This window comes from Trachemys scripta, chromosome 4, assembly GCF_013100865.1.
Source record: "Trachemys scripta elegans isolate TJP31775 chromosome 4, CAS_Tse_1.0, whole genome shotgun sequence".
NCBI classification, from domain to species: Eukaryota; Metazoa; Chordata; order Testudines; family Emydidae; genus Trachemys; species Trachemys scripta.
The window spans coordinates 87,904,643-87,917,346 of record NC_048301.1 but is presented as its reverse complement, the minus strand read 5'-3'; the positions used below and the strand labels follow the sequence as shown (position 1 = coordinate 87,917,346).

The 12,704-nt window shown below is 42.8% G+C and overlaps 1 protein-coding gene across 2 annotated transcripts in view; it reads left to right on the top strand.

Annotated features, from left to right (window-relative positions):
• Positions 1 to 12,704, top strand: part of BDNF (brain derived neurotrophic factor) — a 49,238-nt gene that overhangs the window by 750 nt on the left and 35,784 nt on the right. Inside the window, exon 1 of one of the 2 annotated variants that reach the window (XM_034770003.1) lies at positions 297 to 664. The exons of the other annotated variant lie outside the window; for it this stretch is intronic. The gene's annotated coding sequence lies outside the window, so the exon portion shown is untranslated. Of the gene's footprint in view, positions 1 to 296; positions 665 to 12,704 lie in introns of those variants that run through there. 2 annotated transcript variants of the gene reach the window in all.

Genomic DNA, 12,704 nt, shown 5'->3' with positions numbered 1-12,704 from the left:
TAAGAACCCTAGGTCTATCTACAGATGCTGGGGAGAAGGGGAGGAGAAAGAAGTCCATAAGTGAATGTAGCCGATAATGAAATGGGTGATTCTCTTGCAAAGCAAAGGGTCCAGTCAACATGTGATCATCTATTAACAGGACGGTTTTGGCAAGGCAATATTCACGTGACAAGGCGTGGGAAATGAAAGGAACTGTCTAAAGCGCTATCAAGTGTCACTTAATTAACGTATAGGTTTTAGCCCTTTTCCTCCTGGAGCACCCTGTGCAGTCTTGGGAGCGCTGGGGGGAAAGGGGGTTCGATCAGTACCTTGGACAGGGGCACTGAGTTAGGCAGAGGTAGGAGCACCCCAGGTATCTGCCTCGACTCCGGAGTGAATCCTGTAGCCCTTAAAAGGCGGCTATCCCTGAACATCAGCTCACACTAAAAGATCAGGCTGAAGGAGAGACTCTCGTTTAGGAAGCTGATCGCACTTGTAACCAAGCCCCAGTTCTGTCGCCTCTTTGGAGCTGGCTGAAGTTGAATTCCTAGCGGTGCAGGCTGGAATAGGGGGGCAAAAAGAGTCTTGCAAGCTCCGGGGGTTGGTATAACGGTGTCAACTTTGGGAAATGCAAGTGTTTATCTCCAAGATCTAGCCACTGCTTGTGGTGTTAGCTGTGACTAAGGTAAGCACAGGGGTGCTAACCCCCTAGCAACAACACCTCTAGCTGCTGTCTATTATGTGAGGATTGTTTCCTGCTCTTTGCCTAGTTTTGTTACCTTTGTTGCTGACCTGTGTGTGGAAAGGAATAGAAAAGGTAGGAGAATCTTTGTGAGATTTCACTGAGACTTAAGTTAACTTATATCTGATTAAATCTAAGAATCTCTTCTCTCTTTCTCTCTCTCTCTCTCTCTCTCTCTGTCTGTACATGCTTTAAAGATTAAACTGATCTTTAGATAATGAGATGCCGCTGATCTTTAGGTAGAGATGCAACTGATTTTAGCTAGAGATGTAACTGATCTTTAGCTACATAGAGATTAACTGATTTCTAGATAGATCACTGATGCAGCTATGTGTGTTACATATGATAGTATGCAAGAACTGTGCATGTCGCTTATAGTGTTGCTAAATCAAGATCTGTATCTACTTTGCTATAATTAAAACGGGGAGCTTCTGAAATTAACAACACTGAAGCCTTAACGCAAAAAAAAAAAAAAAAAAAAAAATTGGAGACCATACTGGTGAGCCTTCTGCTCATCTCTCGCTCTTTTTTCCCCCCTTCGATTCTTCCTACGTAGAAATGTAGCTAATAATATTTAGTCTCCGGGCTAAAAATAAGCTCTGGAAAGTCAGCAGTTTGGAAAAGCAGCAGCAGTAGCAGAAGCTTCTCGCAGGTAGCGAGGCTCCGGGGGTCTCCGGCTCTTTAAGGGGGCTCGTGTCTCTCTCTCTCTCTCTCACACACACACACACAGAGTTTATTTGTCTTTCCCCCTCTCGAGCTTCCCCCAACACTTGCCGGAGCGGAGTGGGTGTCATTCCACCAGCGCCCGGGGATCGGCTCGGAGGAGACTCGCTTTTCCTGCCTTCTCTCCCACTAGCCCAGTTTCAAGTCAGTGTACCCCACTCGGTGCAAAGGGAGCCCCGTTGGTCGGGGCTGAGAGGGTAGATCCTCGGGGGCGGCGTGGGGAGGAAGTGCAGCTGGGGAGAGGGGGGCGGAATGCCCCCTCTGCCTCCCAGGGAGGATCGAGGTGCTACACATCCAGTAGGCGTGCAATGGCTTTAACTGGGGAGGCAGAGCCTGGCTCGGTGGAAACCTCTCGCCTCGGCTTCCCCCGCGCGGTTGCAGTGCAGGCTCAAGGCGCGGGGCCCTGGGAGCCGGGGGCGGGCGGGGAGGGGGGGGTCTCCGGGAGTCACGAATCCGCTGCGCTGCGCGGACGCTGGCGGTTCACGCGCGGCCCCGGCGCCCTCCCCAGCCGGAGCAGGGGCGGCTGCCCGGGCCCCACCCCAGGGGCCGATCCGCTCTCCCCCGCAGAGCGGTGATTCCCCTCGCCGGAGCCCTTTGTTCTCGGGGCACCTGCAGGCTCTGGCTAGGTGTGCGCCCACGGGTGGGCCCGCTCTCCCCGCACGCACGCACGCCCCTCCCCGGGGACTGGACGATTTCCTGCCCCCTCCGGCAGCACCGCGCTCACGTAGCTCGGGGAAGAAGGGAGTAGCCCGCGCAGGCTGGGCGATTTCACAACAGGGTGTGGTTACAACAAACACACACACGGCAGGGGCAGGGAGGCACGGGGCGCCCGGCTCGGCACGCAAAGGGGGACCAAACGGGGGGGTGACAGTGATGGACACCCCCCATCCCTCAGGATCCCTGCGGGGATCGAGCCAGCGAGCCCTGCGGGAACTGACTCCTCTCCTCTCTCAGCTGTGTCGGAGGGGGGATTTCTGCTTCAGCTGATGCAATTCCAAAGCGTGCGGCGAAGGAACTCCGAGGCACCAGCATCACCGCCACCTCCCACCTGCCCAGATGGTGCTGCTTTAAATACGGATCTGCAGGGCTTGCAAGCTTAAACAGGAGACTCATGACGGAGGGGGAGCCATTAAAGGCACAGCGCTCCCTTTCCTTTCCCTCTACCTCTGATTGCCTCCCAAAATCTAATTCACACGCAGGGAAGAGGAGTAAATATTGTGACACTCCGCACTGCCTGGATTGATATGAAAAAATCAGCTTTCAGTCTAAATTGCAGAGTTCACTTGCCTAGTGTGTTGCAAATCCCTGCCTCAGACTAATACAGTTGCTAAGGTTTCCGGTGAATGCATCGTTAAGGGAGGTATTATCCAGTTAGTGTAGTTGCCAATTTATCTGACAGTTGAAGCGAGAAAATTGTAGGGTTGCTGCGCTGTTCTGGGAGGAAGGAATTTTTTTACTCCAACAGGAGACATAGTTCACCGTTCTTGATGCGATGAACCTCAGGCTAATCCAAAGCAGTGTCATATAACTCTTTACTCAACATCCCTTGTCGCTTGTGATACGCTTGTGTCGCTTGAGGTTGATAAACAACCTCCCTGGAAAGATACTCTGTAAATATAACACCGACTGTTCAATACTGACACCGAATTCAGCAAATAAAGCTAAAATGGAAATATGTTGTTCTAATGTACATAAGAAAACAATCAGAGTGTAAATGGTTAAAACACACACACCACTTCCACCTCAGAAAACATATACAGCAATCACCTGAGATGTCATGCATATTATTGTTTATTACATTTTCAATCATTAAAGTCTAATAATCTAGCTCCCCTACTGGAGAAACACTTATGAGAGTCCTGGACTTGGTTGTAGAGGAGTCAGTCAAAATCTCCATGTTCTTCCATAGCATAATGACACAGGAAACTGGCTGCTGAGGTTACTATGCACGTTGTGAGTTGAGGATGGGCAAGTGGGGGGGATTTGTTGTGATCTGCATGTTTTTTCCCCATTTCCTGCACTTACTTCTGAAACTTAACCTTACTTGGAATGCCAGTCGACCCAAAATAAGAAGCATTTATTAACCAAACACAAGATGGTGGGAAATCAGACAAGAAGAGATCAATATCAAAACTGTTCTCTCTTTATCAACTGTGTTTAATGAACTCCCCTAATTCGCAATTTCCTTTCACTTAAAATCATCATTAACCCCATTCCCAACTACAGTTTTTCTTTTGTCACCCAGGGATTGATATACTATATGATATACCGGTACTATATGAATGCCTCTATTATTAATTCGTTGCTGTGTTCCTTGCTAAAACTCATCTAACTCCAAAAATAAATGATTCTGTCATATGTTATGTTGCCAGGGAGTTTCTATTGATATGATTCTTCTACTCCATGGATAATTTTATATATCTCCATCTATTTTAACTGTACAACTGTTACTTCTAGTTCTTGAATATTCTTTTTTCCCACATTTCTCTCTTGCCCTCCCTCTCTCTTCTTTTGGCAAATTCTACCCATTCCTGGTAAAGATCAGTGGGCATGGGATGTCTCTAACAAACAGGACTGGGCCAAATTCAGATACCCTTGCTCCCATTGGGCAATATATTACTCTGCAAGTAGGTTTCTCACTCTTTATTGGTTCCAAATGCCCTTCCACCTTGTGGCAACCCCATCATCACACATACTGAGAAAGCACCATGGCAAGTGGACACCAGACCTCATATGACTGGACATGCCACCTGCCTCTGGGACAGGCTCTGACTAATATCAATGCAGTGCAAAAAACATGAACAACGTCTGTGACTTTCTACACCCACGTGCCAGAGATACCATGCAGTGACTGCTCTGCTTAACTGAAAATATCTCTGAGAAATTCTCTTGCAAATGTATCGCCAGAAAAATATACTAGCCAGCATGGAATGCGCATAAAAACTGCCCACCCATTTTCATTATTTCACAAATGTGTGATGCATGCTTGTGAGTGTCAGCATTAACATTTCCATCTGTTTCTGTATTGTTTCTATTCTTAGTTGATATATGTTGGGCGTAGGTGTCTGAAAAGGATTTTTCCCCTTTCTGGGTTTCATGAAAGAATAAATGAGAGCCAAGTGCTAAAATAAATTGATTTGTGAATTTGACTAGGGCAATGTGAAATAGAAAAGATTCTGGACTGAACCTGTGAATTAATAGGTATAAGTAAAGACCTCAGGGTTTGGGGCTTTTGTGTGCTGCTAGGAAGTCCTCTGCTGAGCTCACTGGTATAAAGAGTAAATAAGTTAGAAATACCATTCCTGTGCCTGACTTTCTTACACTTGCAGAATGTGCAGTATCAGTTACTAATATTTTGGCCTCCTTCCGCGCTTGCAATTTTCGGGCCCAGTTTTGCAAACCATTTATGCACGTGACTTTCTTTGTCTGCTTAGTCCCACTCAGCTCCTTAGGGCAATCTCTATGGGACTACTTGCAGGAATAAAGTTATCACATGCTTGCATGTTTGTAGGATTAGGCCTTTAGTTGCATATATGTTTTCAAATCTTCAGTTGTCCATGTACTCATAACTTTGGCAAGCAGAAGACTCTACATACTATATGTAACTTAAACCCTGTATGGGTCTTCCTCTGTGGCAAAATTGAACATGGCTTTGTTGCCACTAAAGCTAATAGAAGTTTTGCAATTGACTGCAACAGGAGTACAGCCTGATCCCATTGACTGTGTATTGCAATTTCTATGTCTGCTTGAACGTAATATCAAAGGACAAAATATTCTGGGTTACTTAGGAAAAACTCCTCTTATTGACGTCACTGACAGACATAGGCCTGATTCTCACCTTTGAGCTATCGCTGGGCTCACCTGCTTCCCAGGACAGCTAGGGGTCATTTCTGTCCCTGGCAGACCTTAAAGCAGCCTCCTGGATGCTTCTTTGAATAGGGCTGATTTCTAATGGTCCCACACTGACTGACAATCACCCTAATGCAGTGCACTCTGGCTATGCCCCTTCCAACCACAATACACTTCCTGTGTGCCAGGGGCTAAAAGAAATTTCTGTAGAACAAGCTCTATGGCAACTGTTGGGCTCCCCACATTTTGTGAAGCTTTATAGCCCCTTTGTGCCCTTGGAGCATTAGTGTGGGACATTAGCAAAGGGGCATTAATAGGATAGGATCTGTCCCTATGAATTTGCATTTATAATTCCTCCCCAGCCCCCTCACCCATTCTCCTCCCCCACTTTTTGTGTGGTGGTTGGAGAGGTCCAGTCTATCTGACTTTCTTCAGACATAGCATACAGAAACAGAAGCTGGGTAAGCCATATATTGTAGCCTTCAAGTTATTTTGACATTCAATAAGAAGGATTAAGTAACATGTTCATTAAGTTATAACTTTCTCACTAGTTTGCCATTTAAAATCCTTATTGAATGTACCACCTGTGGAAAGAATGAATTCCCTCTTGAAACAGGAAGTAGACTACACACATCCGAAGTGAATGCATTGGTTAGTGATGCTGGAAATACAGAGACTTTTAAAGACACAGATCTAACTATGATTGTAAAAAATAATGGTTCATTTTTGAAAGGAGCAGGGAGTCTGTATCAACTACAATATTTATATGTTTTGTGCAACAAAGAAGTTGTTTTATGCAAGTTGTTTCCTTTTTAAAATAGAAGGCATTATACCTTGAAATTCACTATGTGTCACGAATAATGCATTAAACAGCCACGGCACTAGATAATTGGATGGACCAACTAAGAGGAATATGAAAGGGGGCTGGTAGCCCAAGAATTACAGAAGGCGTGTGGATAGTTTGAGATCCAGGAAACACTAAAGATCTGGCCTTAGCTACCTCAGCCTCATGAAGATAATTATGAGGAAATGTGGGTGTAGAAACCTAGATTATTGCAGTTGTTCAGAACACAATTGGCACAGACACCCACATTGGACATGATTGCCCTTTGATGAGGCAGTTATTGACTTTTTACAGATGCCATCGTTAAAATGATGTCTTAAGTTTATTGGATGACAGGCTTCTGTCTAGAATGCTGTCGTAACAATAAATGTCAAAATACATGCTGAAGTATTCAAGAAACCTTTAAATGTTGGTTCCCTCCATCAAGAGTTGAATAGCAAATGACCTCTAAAGTCACCATAAATGTGAATATATCTGAGAATGTACCTTTGTTACACAGCCCCTGTGCAATGTGAACCTGAGGAAATGTACAATTCGTAAGAAGTTTGTTTGGGCTGCTTTAAAGGAAGAATGGAAGGAAAGGAGGCAGCATGGTCATAGGACGGGTCATGATGAGATCTCAGTATATTCGTGGCTGTGCTACTTGAACTGCTGTGTGACCTTGGGCAAGTCATAGCATCTCTCTGTGCCTCAGTTTCCCCATCAACAGTCCCCATAACAATACTTCCCCTCCTTTGCAAAGCATTTTGATATATAAGTTGAAAAGTGATATGTGAGCCAAGGATCTATTTGTCAGATTTTTTAAAAAATGAGGATTTATTAAGAGACACTGATGAATGTTGAGATTGGTGACACTGGAAACTTATAGCATCTATTCACAGAGCAAATAGGATGTAACAATGTAGGTTTATTTATAACCTTCTCTAATGTGTTGCCCTAATATTATAAAGCTATGGGAACTTCAGCATACCCACATCAGACCCAATCCTGCATACAGGTGGCTATGTGGAGTTATTCCTTGCACATCCTGTTAAAACAATACTCTGGAACAGTGTCCAATGTGCAAGCAAGTGGAGCAGTGGCTATGGGGGGAGGGATAGCTCAGTGTTTTGAGCATTGGCCTGCTAAACCCAGGGTTGTGAGTTCAGTCCTTGAGGGGGCCACTTGGGGATCTGGGGCAAAAATCAGCACTTGGTCCTGCTAGTGAAGGCAGGGGGCTGGACTCAATGACCTTTCAAGGTCCCTTCCAGTTCTAGGAGATAGGATGTCTCCATTAATTATTATTATTAATTACTTATGCTAGTCTGGGATCATTCACCCCTTACCCAACTCTTATCCAGCCCCTCCCTAAGGAGCAGGAAAAGTGGGTGTATGGGAGGGATTGGCTCAACCCCACAGTACTTATGCCACATACATAGTGGGCATGCAAAACCTGAACTGTTACTCCACTCCTATAACAGGAATAAACTTCCCCTTAGGCAGTTACTTCTGTTGAGGATCTGATGTCAGGGTGTACTGTACCTGAAGATATACAAGTACATTATAGCTGCAGAACTTGCAGCCTGTCTCAACCAGTCCTGTGGGTTAGAGCTTTTTGTCTAACATTTATAAAGTTTGTTATGCTTAGCTTATTATGTGCTACAGTTTCCTTTCTAGCACCCGGTAAATATCCTTTACCAAATGGTGGGGGGGTGGGGGAATCCCAGGTGTGCAATTACAACAAAACACGCAGAAAAAAAAATTACAACAAAACATGTTCAACTGCTACATCCCCACAATGTCATAGTTAACTATTGGTGCAAACGTACCTCATGCATGCATAGTGCATAATATCTCCCTTTGCCTGGGAAGTCTTCCCAATTTCTCCCACAGACAATTACACTGTTTCCATTTTAGAGTCTTTTTTTTTAAAGCAGGCCAAAGTCTGCATGCAAAAATTCAATTATAATTTATATCCTATATTTGTGTGTGCAATTAATACAACTGTATGTGCAAATGGCTTGTTACACATCTCAATAAGAATGAATCTGATTTCTGCGTATAATCAGTTATAGTTTACATCTGTGCTTGCATTTGTGTATGCAGCCCATGGACTTACAGACTTCTTTGCAAATTTGGCCCTTAAAGTTGAGGATTAGAAGTGGTCAGGAAATGGTTGTTTTTTGCCAAAAGATTTTAAAATTCAAAGTTATTTTTGAAAGCTCAAAACAGACCCATTTTTCAATTTTTTCAATATTTTTTCCATATTTCTATTGAAAACATTATAGAAAATGCTATAAAAATGTTGACAACCAAATGTTATCAAATTTTCAAAATAAAATATTACAAAGATGTTAAATGAAGAATGTCATTTAAAAAAGCCCATTTTTGATCATTTAAAAAAACCACAGATGTTTGTTTGAAAAATGTGACCAGCTCTATTGAGAAGGTGATGCTAGGCTGAGATAAATTCTAGCATTGGTATTTTCCTGTGGATGTAAGGCTGACCAGGTCTCTCAAATATCCTTCATTTCAAGGGATGTCACTAATTGTAGTCCACTGGGGTCCCTGTGTTACACACACATGATGTCCCCTCATTTTTAATTGTTGAAAATTAATTACATCTGAAATAATGAAACCAAGGTTACAGAAAGAGTCATTCATACCAAAGGAATTCACCCTACAGCATTTTAGGTTTTCTTCATAAATAATGTTGTGCCCCTCATTTTGGGTCTTTGTCACATTATGTGTACATTTGGGCCATGGCATGGTGAGAGGGATGAGTCCAGCCATGAATCTCTTTGTCTGTCTCCTCCTTTTCCCCTCCCACTCCATATCAAACCCATTTGTTTCTTATCCCTCAATAGTTGCCTTACACACAATAGTTCTTCCCAATCCCCAGTTATGTCTGATATCCAGTGACAATAGCACTTTCAACTCACCATCTGCTTTTCTGTTCTCCAATCCTTACACTTACCTAGTCTCAATCATCAATCTCCCACCCAGGGACATTTTCCAGAAGCCTCATTGCTTATCTTGGCTATAGCAGAGCTCTCTCCTAGATCATCATTCTCTTAAATGTACAGAGGTTTTCCCCGATCTACTGTTCTTGGCGACAAATAATCATTCTGTGCTACTCCTTCCCACCTACCTTCCTACTGAAGATTTCTTGCAGGGCTCACAAACATGTATGGAGCAGCTCTAAAAATTTAGGGAGCCCATAAGACATGAAGAGAAGACTAAGCATCGATTTTTGAGGCATATCTAGAAAAATGTGTTTGATACAGCCAGCATTGTGTATACATTTAGCTATAAAACTTTATCGTAGAGGATGGGAAGAAAATGGGTATCCAGTTTGAGGCATGGAACTCAGGCATCAAGAAAACTAAAGGAAGTGAACGTTACCAAATTTATTTTCTTCTAGATTCATACCAATCTCTGACAACATGAAATGGGCAAGCCAGCCTGACAGAGAGCAATAGGGCAAGGCCATAGGAATGTGATGATATGCCTCCCTGCCCACAAGTGGCTATTTCACCAGATGCTATTTCTGTATGATAGCTGCCTGGCACGTTGATTAGCAGAATAACTTCTTGGCTTTCTTCTGCCAGTGCTGTTCACATGGTGATTGTGTGTTATGCCTATTGCCTCTTGAAAACTGGGAGTCAGCTAGAGTTCAGTACATGTTCCCTTAGGAAACTATTGGGGATGCTGCAGCCACAAAGCAGAAACTCTTTCAGCTCAGTTTGCCTATGTCTCCTGATCCTTCAGGGTCACTGTCTCAAACTAGGCTTCCCAAATTGCGTTTGCAGGCCAAAATGGCAACAATATGTCCATGCTGCTTTAGCAACTGGCTGAGCAAAGCAAGGTCCTACAGTCGACTTGATGATAACATTATAACTTTTGAATGCTATGCTACATTTGATGGCAGCAATTAACACTCTCCCTCCCATCACAGCTCTGCCCACTGTCTCCAATAGAGTTTAAAATATTGTCACCTGAATGACTTGTCTTGCAGACAGAAAGAAAAAGAAAAAAGAGGGGGGATCAGGAGGGAATGGGGTGCTAGCATTGGGGGAATGGAGAACAATGGTGTGTGGTGAAGGGAACAAACAGAACCCTGGACAAGTAATGGATGTGGGAATGAGGAGACACAAAGAGCTTCAACAACCATGGGGAAGAGGGAAATGAGGGGGAACATAGACCCCCTGGCATGTGAGTGGGGACAATTAGATGGAGGAGGGTGATGCACAGAGCTCTTGACATGGGGATGAAAGGAGAAATAGGGAGGTAGGGGGGAATCTAGGGCACTCAGAGTCACTGGCATAGGGAGAAGTTGGAATGGGGACAAATAGAGCCCCTGACATGAGGAAGGAAGGGAGTAGGGGATTGCAGAGTCCCAGAAAGAGGGGGATGTGAGAGTGGCACACAAGTGTCTTGTGGGGTGGAATGGAGGAATGCAAGAAGCTCCTGGTGCATGCAATGCACTCGGCTTACAGAAGCAACAGAGTGTGCAAAACTTCTAATAGTCTTAACTTAAACCTTGGAATGCAAATCAGCCCATTCTTAAACTTCTTCTAGAAAAAGGCTGCCTAATCTCTAGTACAAAGAATGACAAAAAAAAATAGCACAACAAAAAATACCCTCCATGCACCTACAAGTATTCCTTAACTTTACAGTTTATAGTTCAGAGCATAGACACCAGCATTGATGTGACACAATCCAGCTGTGAGGCTGTGAGGTAGAAGCACCATGCAAATGACTACACCCAGCACTTTAGAATGTATACACCTAATGTAGCAGTAAGGTGTAGGTTATAAACTGGAACAGGACTTACCTAGGCCACAACCACTGCTGAGCTTGTTTAACTCCACTAATTTTCATAAGTGCCATTGCAACTTGGCATGACAGAGAGTGTGGTACAACCCAAGCAGAACACAGATACAGAGGCTAAAAGCAGGGACATCATTTCAAAATCTGACTTCCTGCACATAGTGAACAGAGCACCATATACTCATAAGCATTCCCAAACCTTTCACATTTCCATACACTAGTATTACAACAAACAAGCTTTGAGCAGGAAGAGCATTTTGACTATTTGCAAGTTATTTAGTAAAAGTGCCATTGCGAGATGGAGATGGGGCAAAGCAGGGGTGATTAAGAGGATTTTTATGGATGGGAACATTGGGACGTGACCAGCAAACTGACAATATTTAAAATAGGCCCTCACCCACAATGGACCTCATCTTGCAGTCAGTACATGAGGAGTCCCACTGATGTTAAAAAGAATCCTGGCATGAGGGAAAAGCTGCAGATTTGGCCCAATATAAGTTGAACAAACCCCCGACAAGTAAAAAGTCAATGTTTTTTTGGTAACTGTACTATCTAGGTCTTTGATGATGTATGAGTCTTCTTTGCAATTCAATAGCAAATAACTTGGTGAGAGAGTTGTCTGCATTTTTATGAGTCAAAGCTTCTTGTGGGCTAGCAATAAATGGTATCCAAAAATTCATGGGCCAAATTTGACTCGTGTGGCAGCTACTTATACCAAGTCTATCTTGTAACCAGCGAGTATATTTTTTTCTCATAAATAAGTCACATTTGTTACAGCTTTATTTTATTGATATTTAAATTAGACCCTCTTCATAATGCTCTTTCTTTAAATTAATAAAATAATTAACAAAGTGTTAAGAAAATGCAAATTAGGGATCCTAAGAACAGTAGTTCCAGCTCTCTCAAGTAATATTTATTGACAGTTAAACTTCCTAAAAGAAAAAAAATGGTGCAATTTTATTTTTAATTGTATAAAATTAAGAGCCTTTAGTTAGGAAACTAATTGAAAATATACCTTTAAATTCTATTAGTTCTCATTTACTTTATTTGACATTGACCCAACAACTTATAAGGTGCTTATTTAACACAGCTATTAAACATTAATAACAAGAAGCAATAGTCAAAATGTCATAATTTACATATGAAGAGATTTCCCTCAGTGCAACTCCTATCTAAAAATGACATGGTCTGAGAGTCAAAGTAACACGTTCTGTTGCAATGAGTTTTGCAACAAAACTGTTTTTCCTATATTTAAAATCCAAGGAAAAAATGTTGAATATTTAACATTCTGTATCCTTTTTGATCTTAATTCCCATCACAGAAGAGCTCTTTAGGCCTCATCAATGTGCTCTAGGTACAGTATCAGAGTATATTATTCATATTATGAGTTGTAACCCAAATTAATAAACCAAAGGGGAAAAAGCTATACATGCCTAGAAGGGTAAAGGCTCATGCTTAGAAAATACTGCATTGCAAAGCAATGAACAGAAACAAAAATATATATATAATCGTCTACATTCTCTGTAGGAGAAACCAATGTTTAAAATAAAATGCTCAGTTCTGCCCCAATTTACACTCCATGCATCCCTGTTGACTTCAATGGTGGTTACATTAATGTAACTATGGACGCAATGAGGACAATGTATTGCATATAGCAAAAATAAGTTATAGCTAAAGAGAAAGCAAAAACTAAGAAAAATCACAAATGCAATATGAGGAAAGAGCATAAAACCAAAACGCAATTCTTAAAGGCAT